Source organism: Erpetoichthys calabaricus, chromosome 13 (assembly GCF_900747795.2).
Source record: "Erpetoichthys calabaricus chromosome 13, fErpCal1.3, whole genome shotgun sequence".
In the NCBI taxonomy this organism is placed as follows: domain Eukaryota; kingdom Metazoa; phylum Chordata; class Cladistia; order Polypteriformes; family Polypteridae; genus Erpetoichthys; species Erpetoichthys calabaricus.
In genome coordinates this window covers 146,202,704-146,224,697 of record NC_041406.2, presented here as the reverse complement: position 1 = coordinate 146,224,697, position 21,994 = coordinate 146,202,704, and the positions used below count along the sequence as shown (strand labels likewise).

General features: G+C 42.0%; 1 protein-coding gene and 1 long non-coding RNA gene across 5 annotated transcripts in view; one reads left to right on the top strand and one right to left on the bottom strand.

Moving 5' to 3' along the window:
• Positions 1-21,994, top strand: part of oxr1a (oxidation resistance 1a) — a 144,045-nt gene that overhangs the window by 26,677 nt on the left and 95,374 nt on the right. The window lies entirely within an intron of this gene.
• LOC114641908 (uncharacterized) overlaps positions 2,910-21,994 on the bottom strand; it is a 28,507-nt gene continuing 9,422 nt past the window's right edge. Inside the window, exons 3-4 of the long non-coding RNA XR_003714392.2 lie at positions 3,995-4,038; positions 2,910-3,772 (exon numbers count right to left, since the gene is read on the bottom strand). This is a non-coding gene — a long non-coding RNA (uncharacterized LOC114641908). The remainder of the gene's footprint in view (positions 3,773-3,994; positions 4,039-21,994) is intronic.

Genomic DNA, 21,994 nt, shown 5'->3' with positions numbered 1-21,994 from the left:
AGGAGATATGAGCCACTCAGCCTGGGCACTCCTCACAGCAGAAGGAAGGAAGGCTAACATGAACAACGAGCACCTCCTGGGTGGAGATGGCCATACAGAACTGAAAATGAGCTTGTTGGCCATGTAGCTCCAGGTTGCCCCTCATTTTGCCGGTTAGCTGTCATGCAGGACCCCTTAATCCCCATTAGTGGAATTTCTTCTGAAGATGAGGTGAGATTTTGGATGAGGCATTTGGCTGGACTGTTCAAAGAAAATGAGAGCAGGAGTTGTACGACCAGAAGGTAACAAATGAACCTGAGAGGCGATTAGAGGGGGCCAAGGTGGGCGGCCTCTGTAGTACAGCTATTGCTCAGATTTTGTCATGTTAGGATACGATGCCTGGCACAGGTACAAGTGTCATGTCTGCTCAATAATGCATTTCAAAGTGAGGTACAAGCAGCCCGGGTAAAACAAAGCAGAGACCCTAAAATTAGCAGCATCTGACCCTGGGTGTGGCCTTTGTGTGTAGCTGTCATCATCACAGATACGTGTGACAGAAGTCACCTTTGCCACACGTACCATGCGGTGATCTCGTGTTTTAGAAATGGCAGACTGCCTGAGGGACGGCGACACAGTGGCAGGCAGCACTCGCTTCTGAGACCTCCATTACAAGTCAGTCACTGTGTTCTTGGCAGACCCCCAAGACAGTTTTAAAGCACAGGAGCCGTCATTAAAGCCTTTTAAATGAATTGGGTCTTTTGTAAAATCGGTTATGTTGTTATCCTGACATAGAAATGGCAATAACAAGATGTATGACTTGTAGCACCACATGGCAGGAGCCACGAGGACGGCCTGGCTGGCGAAAATAGAAGGGAACAAACAGAGAGGTCTACTCGATGGCGCCATGTGACGTGCAGGTCCGGGTGTGCTGTATTGGATATCGGGCCATGGCAGCAGGACAGTCGAGGTGTCGGCGTCCACAGCAACGGAGCGGTGAAGTCACATGATGAGTAGAATTTCGTTACTTGCATTGTGTTAGGGTCTGGTTTGTTTGACATTTCCCCCCATGTTTGTCTTTGCTCCTCTTGGGGGGGTTTGTATTCGTTCCACCACTTTGTGGGCTGTTGGTCTGCAGTTGACCGTTGCAGCAGCGTAAAGATCAAAACAGGATTTGGAGAAGGGCATATTGACTCTGCTCGCGGTTTCTTCATCTCCCAGCCCGTTTTCACACACAGGCTACGTTGGTAATTCAGAGAGGTCTGATGAAACTAAAGAGGCAGATGGAGAAGGTCTGTGCTGTGGTCTCTCCAAGCCGCACTGGACACTTGCAATTGTTGTAACAGCCGCACTCTCAGGAGTTTCAGATGGCCCTGCTTTTGGAAATATCATTACTGCTTTGGTTTTGGGAATGGAAATTTACAAAGAGCCCCTGGTGGTACATCAGGAGGCCAGTTGTGTCTTCCACAAAGAGGACGATTTGCAGCTTTTTTTATTGAACACGTCACAAAGCAGAATGGGAGTGTGTCATAACATGGAGGCCGGCCAACAGCCGTCATTTATTTGAACATTTCTGGTGACAAAATCCCGTTTCCCTCATTAAGTGATTTTTCTCTTTTCCCAGCGTCTCTGACAGAGAGACTTTAAAGTGACTGAGTGCTTCAGAGAATCTATTAAATAAAAAATATTTTTTTCAAGTAAAGGCTTCTCTCCTAAAAGCCCATGGATTAAACTTGTAAAGATGAGGATGTTAAATCTGATTAACTTAATTTGAAGATCACAAGCAGAAGAGGCAAAAAGCAAAGCCTCTGAAGTCCACAAATGGAGTGTCACTGACATTTACTGCTTTGTATTGAAGCGATTTTGCTTATAAAGGGAGCAGGACTGCCCTACTTGAGAGTGAGCGCTCGTTTCATTTAGGGGTAGCTTAATTTAACTTGATACTCAGACACATTCCACTTTCAATAAAGCCCAAAACAAAAAGCCTTTTGCTGGTCCTCAGCCAACAAGCGGGGCTTCCGTCTGATCACTGAACAGCAGAAGAAGAGAGAGATGGCCCACGAAACTCCAAAACAGGCTTGAAGTAGACCTTGAAGAAAGAAGTAGGCCAGGCCCTCAAAGTCTGAGAGCATCCCTCCGGCCTGCCCGCTCAAAAGGGGCCAAAGTCCAAAGAGCAAAATGGGGCGAAGTTAATGGTGTGTTTAGACAATTAGCCAAAAAATGGCAACAGAGTATTACCAAAGGAGGCAAAACGGAGATTCACAATAGAAAACTGGAAGAGTTCAGACGCAACTGGCAAGGCAGAATTTTAAAGTAATGAGGATGGAGTGGGGGATTACGAGGCCAAATACAAATTCGTCTAAACTGACTTGACTATTGAAAGCTGAGAATCAGCAGGCTGAAGTCTGTAACTGAACTTTAAGCACACGCGGATTCATAAAAGACTTTCTGAGAATCTCCAACTCAGACATCAATATGCAGGCAGTGGCCGTCACACTGTGCTGCTTCTCCAGTCATCATTACACAAAATGGTGTCCTGTAATACTATAAAAAATAAAACAATCATACATTTTAAGTAAGTGAAGACAACGTCAGACCCACCAACCAGGAATGTGGAATCTCCATACTCTAAAAACCCAGAAGACACAGCAAAAGCATCTGGCCAGATTCTCACAAAAAGTTCTTAAAAATCCCAGTGAATTGAGTGAACATTGTCATGAAGCCAAAAGAATCAAAAAATAAGAACACCTGAGCCGTGGGGCTGGGGCCTCTGGGTGGGCGACTGCAGCCCCTTGGGCTCAACATTCACGGTACAAGGAACAGAATGAATACGCATAAGATGACCCAAAGAAAAATCCACATCCAGATGGAGAAATAAAAAGCAATGCCAGGGCCAGGCACTAGTGAAGAGCCAGCGTGGCTGTGGTCCTCCCTCAGCTCTCTGCTTCTCTTGTTGTGTTTTGCTCCACCTCAGACATCATGGGCGTCACAACAAACGAGTATATACTGTATATGTTTATTATTTCAGTTTTATCCCAATTCCAAACATCAGCTAAGCTTTATCAAGGTCAGCAGTCTGACATCTGCCGGGTGTGCTGCTTATAAAATCATTTCAGAGGCATACCTGGTGTAAACTTTTTTTTTTTTTAAACCAGACAATTTTCTAACCCAAATGGCATAAAAAGAAAAGAAAAAAAAAAAAGCAATTTGATTTAAACAAATTTGGGTGTAGGCGAAAACCAACCCCCCACTGCCCTGGGTAAGGAGATGGAAGGTCTTTGAAAACAGCAAGGGGCCCACGGGACAGCAGCCTCTGGTCTGCCTCCACTCCACGTGACACACATGGGATGACAGTTGGGATTTCTATATGTCCTTAGTTTTGATTTTCTGGTCCTATAGAAGTGTTGTAGATTTTTAGCTTCACTCTTTCATTTGATTGAATTGCCACCTTTTAGTAGTAGTCATTTTGAGCTGACCATGGTCATTTCTCTTTATAGCAGTGGTACCCGTTTCTACCACAAGACAACTGAAAGTGGCGATGGGTATAAGAGATGGCGATGCACTACCAACGGTATCCAAGTACGTGGAGGTGCAGCCTGCTGAGGAAGACGTTCTGGTAGTCAGGATTTTGTGCAGCTGCCTTTGACTTAGTCTCTGGTGTCCTTGTTGGGTTTTAGTGCTTTGACTGTGGTTGGTTTTCTCGCCTGGCCTGTCATTCTTGTATTCCTTGGGGCAGCACAGGACTAACATCACAAACTCAGAAGGACCAGATGCTTCAGTGAGGCGATTCTCTTAACTTATTAAAGACAATGAAAATAAACTGAATTGACAGACATAACAACAGCAGAATAAGTCAAAGAAAATAAGAAATACGGGACTTAATAAAATTGCAAACATACAAGTGAAAGAACAGAACATAAAATAGACAAGCACAGAAACAGAAAACAGAGACCAGGGATGTGAAAGGCACTATATGTTAATAAACCCTGAGGGTGTGGGTTCAAATCCCACTACTTACACTGGGTGACCCTGAGCAAGTCACTTGACCAGGCTGTTCTCCAACTGGAAAACAAAAAGAAATGTAAGCAATCACTAAATGTGAATGGCATAGAATGAAAGATGGCAAAGGCACTCTAACTGAGGGGCAGACCATTGTAGATTTCTATAGATGCATGGAATGAGACTGGCGCCCATATTCTCACTTATTCATTTTCCTCATTACACAGACGTGTGGCCGTCGTTTCTCATTGTCTGTTTCTGGCTTCACCTCCTCCTATGCTGAATCCCCTGGTTTCTTTTGGTTAATCACCCATGGTATTAATGGGTGGCAGTCTTTTTCCTTTTTGTTTTTTATTGTCACAAGTTTGTCTCTTAAGGTATAATTTCTCTTAGTGAAGCACACTAAAGGTGATTTGCTTCCATCCTAGAAGCCCTTATTTTATTTGTCTTCAGTTGTCTCTTAAATAAGGACTGACTGCCTACCCAATTATTCAAGCAGAAAGCTGGCGCAGATGGCACAGGCAGCATGAAATTCTCAAAGTGCAAGGCCAGTGAAAGTCCACCAGCCTTTCAGACGTGTGCCCCTGTGGCACTGGCACATTCATGCATCACACAAGAACACTGAGCAGCCCAGTGAAGCACTACAGCAGGCCTATTTAGTCACCTAAAACTGTTTTGTGTCATTTAAGAAGTGGCTGCCTGTTCAGGCTGACATGCGTATCGGCCAACGTGATTTGTTCATACAGGAGGCTGACAGATCCCTCTTATTGTATTTCTTTTTCTTAGATGTTCTGAAAACAAAATTTACATAAAAACTTAAAATACTCAAAGGTTTATTTAAGACCTATCGTTGTCTAAGACAGAGAGATGGCAGGTGAGCTAGAGGATGATGGTGTGTAGCACTGATCAGCACCCGTGGCTTTCCGGTCCTGCTGCTGTTGTCCTTTTACCCAAGGTGGTATTTTCCTTTAGCACACACTGTGGGCACTCAGCACCAGGCCTGTTCTTGGTGACTGGCCTCATGACCCACTGAGATGGCAGGATGTCCACCATCTCCCACAGACGATCTTTACACTTGACAAAGGATCCCATTAACAATAGGAGAGTCATCCAAGTTAGGCTGGTGGTGCAGCCTGCTGGGCTCCACAAATCTCCAAATGAGGCTTCACCTTCAGCTTGAGGATGACAACACAAGAAGCAGGCTGGAGGCCTACACAGGCCCAACAAAAAGGCTTTTCAAATTTAGAAAGGGAAGAGTGGGAGTCATAAAACCCCTGCGGAAAACATGAATTCTTTACAATTTAAAGAGATTCTTTTCTGAAGAGAAGAAAAAAAAAAAAAACAAACACTGGAAAAGTAACCTGAAAGTCACAACAGAAAATGGCTTAAAGGGCAATCCTCAAAAGCAAAGACATGCAGCTGATTTTCCAAAGTTCTTTTCAAAACTGATTTGGATGTCATTGATTTACTGATAATTTGATCTTATCTTTACTTACTACTTGCCGTTGGTATGCACAGTAATTGTCATGAAGCCATAGTCTGTCATGTCCACCCACCCATCCGTCTGTCATCGCTGTCTGTTTTGTCCAATTCAGGGTCATGGGGGCCACCGACATCATGAAAAAATCCCAAAATGTGGGTACCGTACTGTTTTAAAAATTTTTTTTTTTCATTATTTTTCCATTTGCAGTATACCCTAGTCCCATTTCAGAGAACCAGATGCTTGTGGTCCAGCTGGCCATCCATCCATTTGCTATGTCCACTTTATCTTTGTCAGCATCATGCAGTCCCACTGCTGGTGCCACAAAGGACATGACCTGGGCAGGACTGTACACTTTAAATCAGAGCACTGACAGATATTATCCACCATCCAACAGCAATGCCACCCAACTGCAGATCTCAGTTACCATAATGTGAGGCGGTGGACCAAGTCCAGGTGCAGTGAAATGCTTACACCATCTGCTGCTCCACCTCAACACCACTGGCCTGAAGAACAGACATGTTTGGCCTGCTGTTTTACATTCTGAACAGCGGAGTTGTGTTACTACAACTGCATAACAGCAAAATGTACGTGTGGAAGACCTTCCCCAAAAACTGGAAAATGGAAGCATTTTGAAGTCTATTCAAAAATCAGTTGGTTATAAAAAAAGAATAAAGCAAGAGGAAGTGAATGAGACAGGAGTCCAAATGGTGGTGCCAATCAGATATGGTGGGCTTGTCTTGACAGCTCTTCCCCTGCTGTAGGACATATGGACATCTGCTCTCAATCATTTGGCCACATGAAGCAGCAGTGACAGGGGAACCTGGCCCATCTTTAAATAGTGAAAAGCTGAACTTCGTTTAGGTGGTGCCATCACAGGGACACACTGCACATGATGTTTGAGCAATGCTGGCACTCCCATATAAACTTTACACAAAGCAATCAGATACAGCAGTGAATATAATCCTTATGGTAGAACGTCAGATCTTACATATTACATATAAAAATAAAACCATCATTAAGACTGGCATAGAGCCTGATTCAGCAGCCGTGATTTAAGCCTGTGGATGTTTTATAACTAAAACTTGTTCAGAAGATTAATAGAAGTTAGGATGATGGGTTATTTGAACCAGTTGTTTTTAATCCTTGAAAACCTGAAACTGTGACGTGACGGCAACTGTTATGAACTAAAAAGTCCATCCATCCATCCATTTTCCAACCCGCTGAATCCAAACACAAGGTCACGGGGGTCTGCTGGAGCCAATCCCAGCCAACACAGGGCACAAGGCAGGAACCAATCCTGGGCAGGATGCCAACCCACCGCAGGACACACACACAAACACACCAAGCACACACTAGGGCCAATTTAGAATCGCTAATTCACCTAACCTGCATGTCTTTGGACTGTGGGAGGAAACCGGAGCGCCCGGAGGAAACCCACGCAGACACGGGGAGAACATGCAAACCCCACACAGGGAGGACCCGGGAAGCGAACCCAGGTCCCCAGGTCTCCCAACTGCGAGGCAGCAGTGCTACCCACTTCGCCACCGTGCCGCCCAACTAAAAAGTCCCAAAGATTAATATACAAAAAAAGACTCAAATGCCCACTAGAGGGAGAAATTCTGTCATAAACCCCAGCTAGGAACACAGACTGAAACACATATATTTAGATAAAGCAGTAAAACTTCAAAGACAACAAAAGCACAGTTGATACTTCCAGAAAAGGAAAACGTAACCCAAGGCAAACAAATCCCAATCACAAATCCTGACCAAGCTCAAAAATTCAGAAACTCAACACATTACAAGCCCATTCAAATGGAGCACCAAGGACTGTGGGATTACCTCTGATTGCTGTCCCTTGCGGTGATGGGCAGGTGGCCCTGCCTCTTGGGGAACCACCCACAGAACACATGGAACATAAAACACAGGCAAAGGGGATAAAGAAAAAATGAACAGAAGTAACATTAACATTAAAAAGAAAAAATGTTTCCTAAAAGAAGAAAAAAAAAAAAAGACGTCAGACATGAATTTGAACCCTGGGTAGGGAGGGAACACTGACAAAATACAAAAGCAACAAGTGAAATTGTGAATGTAGTGAGGAGAGGAGATACCATTAGATTTGACTTTTGTTTTTTTATCGCTCCATTTTACATTTTCATTTTGCTTTTTGACTCTAAAACCACCTGACGATGCACCACATTTACAATTTAGCCTGTTTTTATGAAACAGAAGAGCAACTAGGCTGATGCTGGGACTGAGGGGTGTGAACTACAAGGACAAGTAGCAGGAGTGTTGAGCCTTTTCAGGTTATGCAAAGGGACATTAAGAGGTGACCTGAGGGAAGTATTTATAATTATGAATTTGCACAGTGGATCCAGGTTGTTACTTTAAAACAAGTTCAAGAACACGGGGGCACAGCTGGAGACTCTCTAAGGGTACAGACGGAGAGCCACGGCCAGGTGGAATAACTGACCAAGTAGTGTGCTAGAGAGCAGAGCTTCAGAGACCTTCTAATCTTGACATGACGTTATTTTGGAGAAATCAGGTGGCGGGGATTGACGACTTTTGTTGGGCTGTTGGCCTGTTTTTGCTAAAATTCTTCTAATATTCTAAAAAAGAGGATTAAAAGGGAGTGAAGCTTAGAGTGCCATTTTTGTACGTTCAGAGCCTTGTAATGCCTAATCCCTTTTGAACGACAACAGCTACATGCTACTTTCTTCCCAATTAAGTGAAACAATTTTACAAACCCACACCTTTTTAACTTAGACAGACCCCTCCTTCCCTTAAGCAGGTTTTAGAGGCTTGAAAAACGGCCATTTATTTTGTAAAACCTGAAGCCATTTTGGGTGGTTCTGTTAAGAAGACTAATGCTGCATTTGAAGTGGGAAGTTGGAACTTCAGAGTTCCTATTCAGAATTTTCAACCGGACTGTCCTCTTAAGTCAGATTTCCGACTCAGAAACTCAACAGCTGGTGTGTCACATCCAAGTTTATCTGACTTCAGATCATGGTGTCAATCCAAAATGGCAAGTACACCTCAGACTTTAGCGAGAGCTGCAGCATTATAGAGTTTATTAGCACTTTTGTCTGTCTACGTCAGTTGTTTGCTCAGTACTGTCCAGCTTCTGTCTGTGGATGTACTGCCACAGTGTTTGGATTTGTGAAATGCCGTCTAATGTCCTGTTATCAACTGCTGATTAGTCTGAAGGAGCAAGCACAACAAAGGCTTTCCTGGACGCGTCCATATTGGTTTTTTGAATTTTTAATGGAACGCCATTGACTCGGGTGTGACATCATTCCCATCTCCCTCCGACTTCCAAGGTAAATGGAATGCAGCATGAGTAACAGGTATTGTGGTGGCTCTGAGGCTAGGGATCTGCACTGGCAATGGGAAGGTTGCCGGTTCGAATCCCGTAAATGCTAATAGGGAGTCTGCTCTGTTGGGCCCTTGAGTAAGTCCCTTAACCTGCAATTGCTGAGCGCTTTGAGTAGTGAGAAAAGCACTATATAAATGCAAAGAATTATTATATACAAGCAGTACCCCTACATACGTATTTCCGTATTAAAGAAACGATGTGTTACTCCAAATCCTTCACTGCTGTGTAATAACCAGAAACAATCAAGAAAATACAGTTTGCAAGGTAAACGTCAACCTAGAAAAAAAGAAACCTTGATGTATGCAAAAGTTCAATTTGACCACACCAATAAAAGGCACTCTTTTTAAACTTTCTAATGATTTTTATCTGAGCCATGTAGATTTAATGGAAATTCAGAAGACGACATGCTAAATTATCATTTGTTTCACTCTCCCCTGTGAAAACACCTTAAGGAGAAATGAAAAAAAAAAAAAAAAAAAATATAAAAACTATTCTAACCCCTGGAAGTTTGGTGTAATGCACATGCCAAGCTTCATGAAAATCAACACCAGCGATGCAGAGATGTTTTGTTGCTAACACTCAGATCTTCAAACCACACCAGCAGAACACAAGTTAAGGCAGATTCAATACAATATTACATAAAACAGACAGACATAACATTAGAAATCAGGGACTTGATTAGAGAAAGGGGGCCTTCTGCAGATGGCTACTCCGTTTTGATTAAAAGTCCGTTTTGAGCTCCTGAACACCCCAAAATATTCACATCCTGTCTAAGCGAATGGAGATTATGTGGCATCCCCAATGAACCATTTAAAACTATTAAGGGAATCAAAACCGTGGATCCCAGCCATTATTTTAAAATAAGGTTTTGAACAAAAAGAACTCGGGGACACAAAAGAAAATTTTTGAGGCTAAACTTTGCAGAAATGTTAGAAAAGACCAAGTAGCATGGCAGTCAGATTTGAGGGACAATGGAAATGCCAATTGAAGTTCACTTGGAAAACCTGGCAGAACAGGGCTGGTGAGCTTGTTAGGCTGAATGGCCTGCTCGTCAACTGCTCTAGTCACCGCGGCCTGTTCTTAGATGGTGGATACGGTACAGAAAATAGATGGCTGATATATCAGCTCATTAATACATGTTGAACTTAGAAGGAAAAAGATCCTGTCCAAAGGTCAAATGTTAGCAAGAAACATCAAGTGAAGTACTAAGAACTCCAGAATGTTAGACTGCACCTGAGAACATGGACATCTCCTGCAGTAGGACATGCAGAACATACACAACTACACAATAAAGCCATTTAAATAAACAAAATGGTGCAAATAACCTGAAAAGCACGCCAAGGGATAAAAGACACAGGAGAAGACACCGCATCAACCTCACACACCATATGACACTAATTGGCTTTTCTCAAACACATGGTGGGGGGCCAATAAAGAAACTGGCAAAACAAGTCATGGATAACAAGACAGATCATTAAATTCATTAAAGCCAACTGGTGTGTCGACGTTCAGCTTGAATATCCAGAAGACGGCTGCTGTTGAGTTCCTAGCCCTAGGACGGGGCTCAACTATTTTAAATTCTCAGAATATGCAAGTTATGGCAGACTTCATTCCATCTTAATGGCTGGTCAGGGGAACTTGTTTGTCTCGGAGTACTGCAGGCAACCAGCTGTCAGTACATTCATCACATTGTGGGATGGAAGAAACTGCTCATTAACTTCTTTGTCAGCTCCTGACTAAAACAATATGGAGAGTTCATCACTGAAAACTGGAAGATATTCGGTTAAGTATGCAGGTGCTGGGCAGGATCTGTCCCTGGCTGGTCGATGACTCCAGTACTGAAGACCCTCTCGGTCATACTGGGTACATTCACAGGAGAAAATCCCATAGAGAAGAAGCAAACTCCACCAAGACTGTGACAAGGTCATAAATCAAAGCCAGGCTACTTGTCATGGTGTCACTGAGCCACCCTACAGTATAGATATAGTGCAGATTTCCATAGGATTCTGGAGTTGGGTTCCCTTTTGTTACCTCATTGCACTTCTTTTGTGATTTTCAAGTTTAAAATCATTTTTTTTATCATTATGTTTCGTGCTGCCAGTTTGGTTAATATTGGACACCAGTGGCCATACCGTTGTTGACAATGCTATCTTTTTACTACCACATGAGCACCAGAAATGTGATGTCACCCCTCTAGGGGTATATACGATGATAGCACATGACTCCTGGCATCCATGACTTTGAACCGTGAACAAAACTCTCATGGTGGTAGTTAGTGAATACGTCTTTCTAGAGAGGCAAGGGGATTGTCCTGCTTCTCAACAACGACTCTTCCTTAACATCTTGGGATTCTGTAGGTTTTTAGTTCTTTGGATTTTATGTATTTTTGCCCAATCCTCATTTTGTAAGCAACAATTTTAGATAGAACTTTATTTATTCCAAAGGGGAAACTGCTTTTTACAGAAGCTCTTTATAAAAACATAAATAATAAATAGTTACATAAAGAAGTAAATCAATAAACACACACACACACTTTGGTCTAAACACACACCAGAATGACTATGAAGAAAGAAAGTTAAAAAGACAAAAAAGTTCTGACTTGGCAGTGCCAGTCCCAGTGAGGCACAATGCAGGCGTATTGCTCTTGCCATGGCATTTCTTGACACACCTCTGCGGAGTAATTCATTGTCTGATAGTCCTCAGTGTTAGTAAATAACAGAAAGGATGTTCATAATGGCACTCAGTTTTAGTTCTCTCCTTCACTACGACCTTCAGGAAGTCCAGACTCTGCCCTTTCACTCAGCTTGCTGATTTGGTGAACCTCTTGAAGTGATGTCACCAGCCCAGTACAACCCACTGGCCATCACAGAGGTGCAGAAGATGTGAAGGATGTCACTTTCCATATTAAAGGAATGCAGTTTCCTAAGGAAAAGACCCTGCTCTGCTCTGTTCTTTCTTCTCTAGTTCCTCTGTGTTCTGAGACCAGTCCAACCTTTCTCTGATGTGGACCCCCAAGTATTCGAAGGAGTGGACCACCTCTACATCCACTCCTTCAATAGTGACTGGACACAGAGGCTCTTTGGTGCGGTGAAAGTCAAGAAGCAGTTCTTTGGTTTTGCTGATGTTGAGTTTCAGACAGTTCTGAAAGTTCTCTTTGACTCTTCTCCGGTGTCTCAGCCCCTTATCAATATACCCCATGAGTGCAGAATCAGAATTTCTGCAAGTGACATGTCCTGCTGTTATATTTGTAGTGGGAGTTGGACAGAGTGAAGAGAAAAGTAGACAGGCCTGTCCCTTGTGGTGCTTCAGTGTTGCTCACACAGTCCTTGAAACTCACAAACTGTAGTCTGCCCGACAGACAGTCCATTATCCAGGACACCACTGGGTCATCCTCCTGCATATCTCTGAAGAGACTCCTTAACAGGGGTGGCTGGATGGTGTTGAAGGTGCTGGAGAATTCAAAAAACAGTCTTCACATTGCTGCCAGCTTTGTCCAGTTGAGAATAAGCTTTTTGGAGCAGACAGATAATTGCATTTTCCACTCCACTCTTTGTTGGATAGGCAAACTGCAGTAGCTCCAGCTGGTCTACCACAAAAAGATTCATATAGTTCAGGACCAGCCTCTCAGAGGTCTTCATGAAGTGAGACGTCAGTGCCACTGGTCTCTAGTCATTAGGTGAAGTCTGCCTTATTTGGAACAGAAACCCGGCAGGATATTTTACACAGCAGTGGTGCTTTCTGAAGACTTAGGGAACGACTGAACAGTTAACAGAGGACACCACAAAGTTGGTCAGCACAGGCTTTAAGAACTCAAGGACTGACTCAATCTGGTCCCGCAGCTTTTTGTCTTATCATTTCCAAATGGCAGTACCGTGCTGTACCTTTAAGGCATGACCAGTACTTGGGATATAATCTGTACCATTTTGGGGTGCATCAGGCCAGGTTTCTGGTGGAACACACCTCGCATTAGCACCAGTTTCATGGAGTTCTTACTGCATGAGGCCTACCTGAACGAGAAACTCTGGGCACCCACCTTGTGTGTGATGGGTGACTCAGAAATAACCAGTAAGCAGTAAACAGAAATGGGAAGAAGTTAATGGCTGACAGACCATGTTGAAAGGAGCAGCCCTCAGGACCTGAGGGTCAGTGCGGGATTGTGGGAATGGTGCACATTGCTTAACACTTCTGCATGGTTTAACTTGAGGGAATATCTGGCTGCTCTTTCAAGGCAAACCTAAAGCTTTTGTAATTTCCACTTTTGTCCCATTAGTTTGGAAACAGTATAAGTACACAATATGTGCATAGTTTGGTGGCAACATTGCACCACCAATCAGCTGTTGCTTCAAATTGTGCCACAAATTATAATGTCCACAGAATGAATTCCTTATTAATACAGCAGCAGACACAGCCATGATAAAGGAGTACAGGTTCAGCATTCAGCACCACTACCGTCTCCTTCAACATTCTTCCTTCATTTTCTAATGGACTTGCCCAGCTCAGAATCACTGGCAGAGGGTGTCTATCCTGGCTGTACTGGGTGTGAGGTAACTTGGACGAAGCTAATTTAGAGTCATAAGATGATCCCACTTCTATGCCTTTAGGATATGAGAAGAAAACCAGAGTATGCAGAGGAAACTCCACATGGGCAATGCCAGATGCGGTTATAGAAACAGAAGGATATGTTTGCTATTTTTCCATGCAAAGTTCTTTCTTTCCAATTTATGGTATATATCATTTGCTATGTGAAAATGTACTCTAGCATTTTTTATAAATTAAAAAATCAAAGATAGTTTTTGCAATTTGAAATAGAGTTCAAGGGTGACGAATATACGCATGAAATGAAAGCCTTAAAACTTGCAGAATATGTCCGCGTGACAAGTTTTGATCCATGTCTTTTGAGACTGCACAATAATTGTAAAAATCGGCATATCCATGTTGTTCCCGCATTTCACTTCTCTCCTCAAAATCAATTTGTGAATGCGGCACACGCCATTCTGTCTCGAGGACAATTTGACTGCTTATATGTACATTTTAGCCAAATAAGCCACCTTATCACAGCAGAAGTATACTTTATCCGAGCATAAAGTTGAAGATATATTTAGTGTAATCACTGAACCACATTTGGATTGGCAGAATATTGTGAAGAGAACCTCCAATATAAAATGTACTTTGTTAGTTTCAAATCTTTCCCATTGGCCAGTCATTCGTGTGGCTCAGCTCATAATGCTTTGTAGAGCAAGGCACAGTATATAAAACAAGTAATCCATTATCCTGCTCCATTAGCAGGGCTGGTGAAGCAGATTATTTCATTACAGAAAATGAGTCAGCAAACACTAAACCGGTGTATTAGTTGGAGGTTTGAAGCCACACTAATGCAGTGTAACAACTAAAAAGTGACAAATGGAGGAAGAGAGAGCGCATACAGCAGACATTTGATTGGTCCAGAGGTCTCCAATTACATGTTACTACTGGAGCCGGGGTCAGTCCAGCTGAATGGCCAATTCTGGATTAATGCACAAGCAATAAAAGACAGGGAGGCACCGTCAAATAAATGTAATAAAGGCTGCTAACGGCAGTTCTTAAATGATGGATATCTTCAATTGACAAGTCTGATTTGACAAACGTAGTCTTAAAGTCGAGACAAATGTAAGTCTTGGGAAATTTAATCAGCCGCAATGGGAGGTATTTAAATCTTGATTTTCCATGAAATACTCCTCTTCATGAAGTTTAATTTACCAACTAATGTTTCGTTCACATGCAAATCCAATCGTAAATCTCACAACAGCAAACGTCGCTGACCTGACAAACTGATTTACTGACAAAGTCAATTTGAAAAGTCAATTGTTACAAACAACTGTGTAAATGAAAATATCCTGAATTATCTTGGTATTCACCAATTCATGTCACACTGATATATTCATTGAATTTTCACTTGAAGCTCTGTTTATTTTTTCTGAACTTTGTATCTGCACATGGCATTATCTGTTATAGCACAAGTGATATTCAGGGCCTGTATCGGCAAGTCAGTGGTCTAGTTTTGAAGATAATACTGTGCCAGACAGGAAGTTAACGTAATGGAGCCTGTTCAGAGTTTTGCCTGTGTCAGAACTATGGCAGCAGCATTTTCAACTTTGTGCTCCTAATATGTTCCTACAGTACCCTGAGCTGAAAGATCATTCCAAAGTGCTTTCAGTAGTCCAATGGAGAGTTGATTTAGATGTGACAAATGAGGAAAGAAGGGATGGCAATTTGTCCAGAGGCAGTAGAAAGACATCCCACTTGTTATAGATGTGTGATTTTCAAAATTCCAGTGACTGTGGGACATGTGTCCACCACTGGTGACAGGGGATGATGAGGTGAGGCGAGGTTAGAAGTAATCAAGCTCTCTTAGCTAAGCAAGTACAAAAGCCATTTCATTGCAGTCTATTACTGGGCCCACTCTCTCAGTGTTGGCCGTTCAGGAGTGATTGACATGTACAGTTGGGTGTCACCAACATTCAAATGGAACATGAGGTCATGTGGAAGTCAAAATGCTTGGGGCAGTATGAAGATTTTGAATAGAGGCAGATTTATTACTGAACATTGAGGGGCTCCACAGAAGAGAGGCTGCAGAGCTTAATTTGCCACCAAATATAACAAAGAATGCATTTCTTGACAGAGGTAGAAGCCCATTTAGAAGGAGTTGGTCCCACTGTTTGTGGCAGAGTTCCTTAAGTACTTTATGATGGAGCTGTCACTAACAGTCTAAAGGAAGAAGTGGTACAGTGTGATATCTTATATCACCTGTTAGAGGGTCACTCAGAACACATACTAAGTCAGCCTCAGGGATGTGGTGATCCTGAAATGCCGACTGGAAAGTTTTCCACAAGCAAGATGAAGCCAGACAACAGCAATAAGACACATGCACTCGGTAACTGGGTAACAAAAATGGAGAGACATGGAGAGAGACTGATGGATGGCTTTTCGGAGATGATGTGTGTGACAAGAGCATGTGTTCTTTTCACAATCATTTCTTTGTGTCTTACTTATGTGCAGGCTGCATTGGTCTTTGTGGTTTAAACCACTGTATTCTCAACACCATGCAACCTAATAGTTTGAGGAGAACTTGAAATTCCAGGACACATGGTGGAATGCCATTGCTTGTCGGTGGTGCTATACAGTGGGTAGAATTGTTTACAAATGAGGTTCACTTTTAGCAGAAGCAGACAGTTCAGAATAACTGCAGCTCGCTGCATATAAAACAACTTTAAAACTTAAAGGAATTAGAACAAAAGAACAATTATTCATGGACTCTGCATCATGTGTCCAAATTTGATGCCACTGTCACCTTCAAGAAGGATAAACGATGATCATAGTATCAAAAATAATCCTAAACAAAAAACAGGTCAAAAGTGAAAAGAAGTGTTAAAGAAAGCCATTGTGTGTTGAAAATGCCAACTGCTACACAGTTGATGCCCCTGAATTGTTCCAATTCTGTCATCTTGTACCCAGAAATAAAAAACACACAATGATAAATGGAACAAACTGTGACTTGTCACAGCAGAGAAGGAAAACAGAAGCTGACTAAGCGAACTGTGGGCTTTTTCCTCTTTTTCATTTTTTGCAACAACTATAACTACTTGGCCCAAGACAATTTCAGATAGTGTGAATGTGCAAAAGATGAACAAGGAGTAAGTGGAAATTGTACTTACGGTTTAAAAAGAAATGCAGTTTTATACAGCAGAACACAGTCACAACACAACCCTATAGACAATAATGAAGCTATAAAACCAGAATAATACAAACTGATAAGGAAATGTCTTTTCTTTAAACTCTAGTGTATACAGTATGCTACTATTGAACAGTGCCGCCTTACGAGTTTGGAGTTTTACAGAAACATCAAGCAACTCTAGAAAATAACAATTAGAAAGTAATACAAAGGATGGCATGGGTCAGAAACTTCAGTGCCCAATATGGGATTGAACCTGAGGTGAGGAGTAGCTGTCGCACATCCCCATCTACTCCTTTATCTCCTGGATTATTCCCTCATTCATTCATTATGAGTTTTAACTGTGCACTCTAAGCAGGTCATGGCATTTAAACAATGATGAAGATCCTCCTTACTGCCTGCCATAGGCCATTCCCAAATGGGGTCAAAGCCCAGCCTTTGCACTATCCAACTCACACAGGAAGCCTAACCAAGTGAGCCACACAGTCACAGCTGTAATGGGGGCACTTGGCCTTGGTATATAATCTACAGGAGTGGAGATGTCGCACACCATATCTGTTCCGTTTTAAAAAAGTGGCTTTTGGTGAAGCACATCCCATTTCTAAAATTCAGTTTATTTTTGCTCAGTACTCTTCACTGAATGCAGGCTCTGGACACTGGAATGAGTTCAAAGGTACAAAACAGTTCCTAACATTCCTTAATTACATAATACACACACATATAAAGATACAGATTAGTTCAAACACACAGTAAAACAAAGAAGCCCTAAAAAGACAGATGTGAAAAGGTGCCAACTAGTGATGACTGGAACAGCTTGCAGTGAAACTTAAGAGTTTTGCTTCCCAAAATAATTTGCAAAAGAAACGCATTATATTGTCACAAGTGAAACTGACATGATTAGCTCACATGTTTTCATCTTATCTACAATCTTCCTCTACATTTGCAAAAGCAGAGCAAAATGTACTGTGGAAAAGGGGATGCGGTGAGTCAAAACTTACCTTTAAGAACTCCGGAGGGGCTTCTCCGCTGCTAAAATCCATTGGCCTGGATATGCAGCTGTCAGCAAGTCTCCAAAAGGATCCTGGCTTGAAGTTTACAGAGTTGGGAAAGTTAGTGCAGACAGTGTGACCTCTGACCCCAAATGTGAGAAGCAATGCAGGACATTTGTTTTCACCGACTTCTAACCTCCTTGTAATCAGTGTTTTATATTACTTAAAAACAAATATGAAAAAAAAATTGATGTGTGATTCCTAAACAGTCAAGTATAATGTTATCATGTGTACTGTACAACCTGAAGTTAATGACACACAATACACCCATGTAGGAAAATCAGACAATAACTAGCACAGCCCCCTGGCAGACAGACACTTGAGCTTGTGCATGTGGCATAGTGCATTTTATTCCAACTTTGGAGGAGCTTTATTTTAGAGAATTCAGTAATTGAGGTATTATTGAATGCCCAAGAATATTATTACCAAGATACAGGCAGTTTACAACAGAGGACGGGAAAACAAAAATCCCAGTCAGAAGCATCTACTGAGAAAATAAACCTCTGAGGGTCTATGGTCAGTAGTAACAGTCAAGATCAAATACCGTCAGGGGCATGGAGACTTCAGGCAATGGGTTGCCCACCTCCTCCTGGGCATTCTACAGTATTAGCTTGAGCAGGGCGGTCTTATAAGACAACAGAATCTTTTCATCCATGGACTGAAAGGCTAAAAGTATCTCCCAAGTGTCACAGCAGGATACGATCGTATCCTGAGATACCAAGAAGACAAGCAGAGCAGAGGATGGTTAGTAACAGTTCTTAATTACTGTAATACATACAAATGACTAAAAAGCAGACATGCAATATGCATAGCTAATGAGTAGCTGCAATCAGGGTATGCTAAGCTACATTAGTTGGCCTTCATCTTGGAATTAAAAACTGAAGGAAGGGGAATCTCTTATATAAACAGACAGATCAGTCCACTCCTTTGGGGCCCTGAAGCTACAAGCTCACCTTCCACTGTTGTTTTGTTAATCTTTGCAATCTTTAGTAGACCAGCATCTGGAGATCTTAATATGTATTTTAGTTTGTAAGGTCTATGCCATTTAAAGCTTTATATGTAAGACAAAGGATTTTAAAATGACCCCTAAATGTAACTGGAAGCCAGTGTAAAGACTCACGGACAGGACTTGTCACTGTAGTGGTGATTTTCTTTACCCTTTCCTCTGGTTCATCACTCAGCAGCAGGCAAAAACCTTGACTTGAAGCCCTGACTCAACCAGTACACAAAAGTGACTTAAACCACTGAGACTGGGGCTGTTAAAATAACAAGTCTCATACAATGGACAATATGGCTGATACTTGAAGTCGCAGAGAAGCAAACCGTTGTCCAGCCATCCTGAAAGGTCTAGATGTAGTAAATAAGGTTATCATCATGACAGGTGGTCTCTTTCCTAAAAGGTAGGGATACCCCTATAAGGTGTTTTAACGGCAGCAGAATCCATCACACACAGGACCTGCCATTTGGGTTTGTTTGTGCAGAAACAAAGCACCTGCTTCTTCCTGGCCTAGTTCACTTGACTTTGTCTCCCAAAGTTTGTGGAGGGCAAGGGCAAACTTTGGAGGACATATTAAAAGGACCAAATGACAACATGCCCCCAAGTCAAGAAAAAAACTCTACCTTTTGAAAAGGGGCTGCTGTTGCATTGTTATGGTCCAGAGAGGTTAAGGCTAGCACATCACAAGTCAACAGGACTTGACAAGTGACAAGCAGCCTTTAACCCTCCATATGTGACTTTACCATGAAATGTTTAACCATTTTAGTGTTGCTGAAAGGAACAAACACATAAAGAGGATAGGAGTACAGTGCCATAGACCACCAGCCCACCTGTACAGTTTACAGCTCTCAACTGAAGTGAGCATATGGAAATCTGAGCACCACTTTAGTGCTATCAGCATATTCAGGTCAAAGTCGCGGATTAAGATAGATGGTAGTTTGCAAGTGTTCAATGAACAAAAAACAGAAATGCAATTCCTTGACACAGGAAAAAAAGTTCTACATAAACACCCAAATAATTAGAGAAACGCCTGAAGGCCCAGCTTCACATGGAGTTGAGAAACTTGGCCTAGTTTGCATTAATCAAAGGTGAAACACAAAGTATCAATTAATGATCAAAGGAGAATGTCACAAGAATGATTGTCAACTGCTATGCATTTAGAAAGCTTTGAAAAAGAAAGTGTTTAAAGTCAGTCACTTCACACGATGACACATTATGTAGAGATTAAGAAAATTGCAAATTATCAGATAACTGCCAAAAGCAGGTTGTCCTTCAGAATTCAGCCCACACACTAAAATGATGCCCAAAGCCATGGCCAAGGGCACACATCCAATATTCAAAAAAGTACATCTTACCACTGATAATGCCACAGTGCATGGGTCAATGGCCTGGAACAAATCAAACATACACAGGGAGTTTAGGAAGGAACCTGTGGCCTCACAAAAACAACACATGTACAGTACATGGGTGAAATTTGGTAGTGAGTGGGCATGAAGATATTTCAGTGGAAAGATATGTCAGAGTTACTTGGGTACTCTGTCAGAAGTCATGCTTGGCACAAAGCAAAAACTGGCTTTGAAAAGGAGAACTTCATCCGAGCCATCAAGGATGGTGTATGATGGAAGGAGCATGATAGTTGGAGGTCGCTTTTCTGCTTCAGGGAGGCAACCAGTTCACAATGTCCCAGAGAACACTGGAGTATAATGCTCTCAAAAGGTTCAACCATAAGTACACTTTTTTTTTTTTTATTGCAAAGAGGGGAAGGGGGTCTACAACAATCAGGAAAATAAATCCAGGAATGAACAGTTACTAAAAAAAAAAAAAAAAGAAATGGAAAGTAGTCAATGCTAAATTGGCCTGTTTGTGCGTGTGTGGCGCACAACCCTGTGATGGACTAGTGCCCCATTCAGGGATTATCTGATGCTTGCTTGGATGGAAGGAGTTTTAGAAAGAGCAAGTCAAAGCTCAGATCCAAATCCTATGGTTAAGCTGTGGGAACTACAGACTCAAAAAACTCTACAAACTTCAATACTTTGAGCAATTCTTACACAAAAACTGCACAAGGCAGCTGACCATCAACTTGGGGAGGTACTGAAATGAGGAACTGACTTTCATATGCTCAAAGCTGCAAAGCTTCAGAGGTGGTGGACTTACTTCCTCACAATGCATATCATACCACGGAGGGTATTGCGTCATATTTAGCAGACATGATGTCTCATATAGTCAGGTTTTTCCTTTTAGTTCTCTACTTTTGCTCCATGCAGTTCCTTTTAGGAAGATCAGCATACCAGAAAAAGTCATTGTGCTGCTCACGCTACATCATATTTCCTTCATCCATCATGAAGGCCATACCACCATTTTTAATGTCCAGCACATGTTTGCTAGTTTGCAAAAGAGAAGCTGTGGTATACAGACAGCAAAGCAAAAAGTCAACACAGAATTCCCAAGGTGTAATGCTTCAGCAAAATGCCTTTTTTAGCATGGCCAGGGGGCTTTTCTAAGAATACCACAGATGGATGAGTTTGTACCACCAGAATTGGGGGGAAATTTATCTTCTAACAGAAGCTCTAAATAAATGAATACATAAATTGGTAAATTATTTAAATCATCAAAACAAAGACTAATAGACTGAATAACAGTTTGTACCCTGTTGCTATTAGGGCACTGAATGCCACCTAATCACCTCCAATGCGGCAGTGTAATAGATGACATCTTGTGCAATAGTGTTCAGGTGCAATTAAGGTCTTATGTTGAATGTTTGTGTTCTACCTTATTTTTTCTTATCCTTTCTTATCCTTTTGTAATTATATTTATTTATATTTTGACACCGCAGGGACTGCACCTAATTTCATTGTATTTGCTACAATAACAATAAAGTATTCAGTTTCTGATGAATAAATCAAATAAATAAATTACACACCAGAATGACTAAAAAGCAAGAAAATGAAAAAGAAAGAAAAATTCTGACTTGACTGTCACAGTCACAGTGAAGCATTATGCAGGAGTGTTGCTGTAGGTATAAAGTCCCCGTCCCGTCTCTTGACACACTTCTGCTTAAAGTCCTCGGTGATGTGAATGCCCAGGTACTTGTAGGAGTGAACCACCTGTACATCCACTTCTTGAATAGTGACCGGACATTCAGGCTCTTTGGTGCAGCGAAAGTCAATAATCAGTTCCCTGGTTTTGCTGATGTTAAGTTGCAGACAACTCTCTTTTAACCAAGTAACAAACTTTTCCACCCGACTCCTGTACTCTGTTTCATCCCCTTTATCTATACAACACTTAAGTTACATGTGTTATACTTATAGTCCGATGTGTACAGAGTAACAAGAAAAGGAGGCAGGACTGTTCCTTGTGGTGCTCCACTGTTGCTCACATCCTTTGTCACTCTTACAACACCAGGCTATGT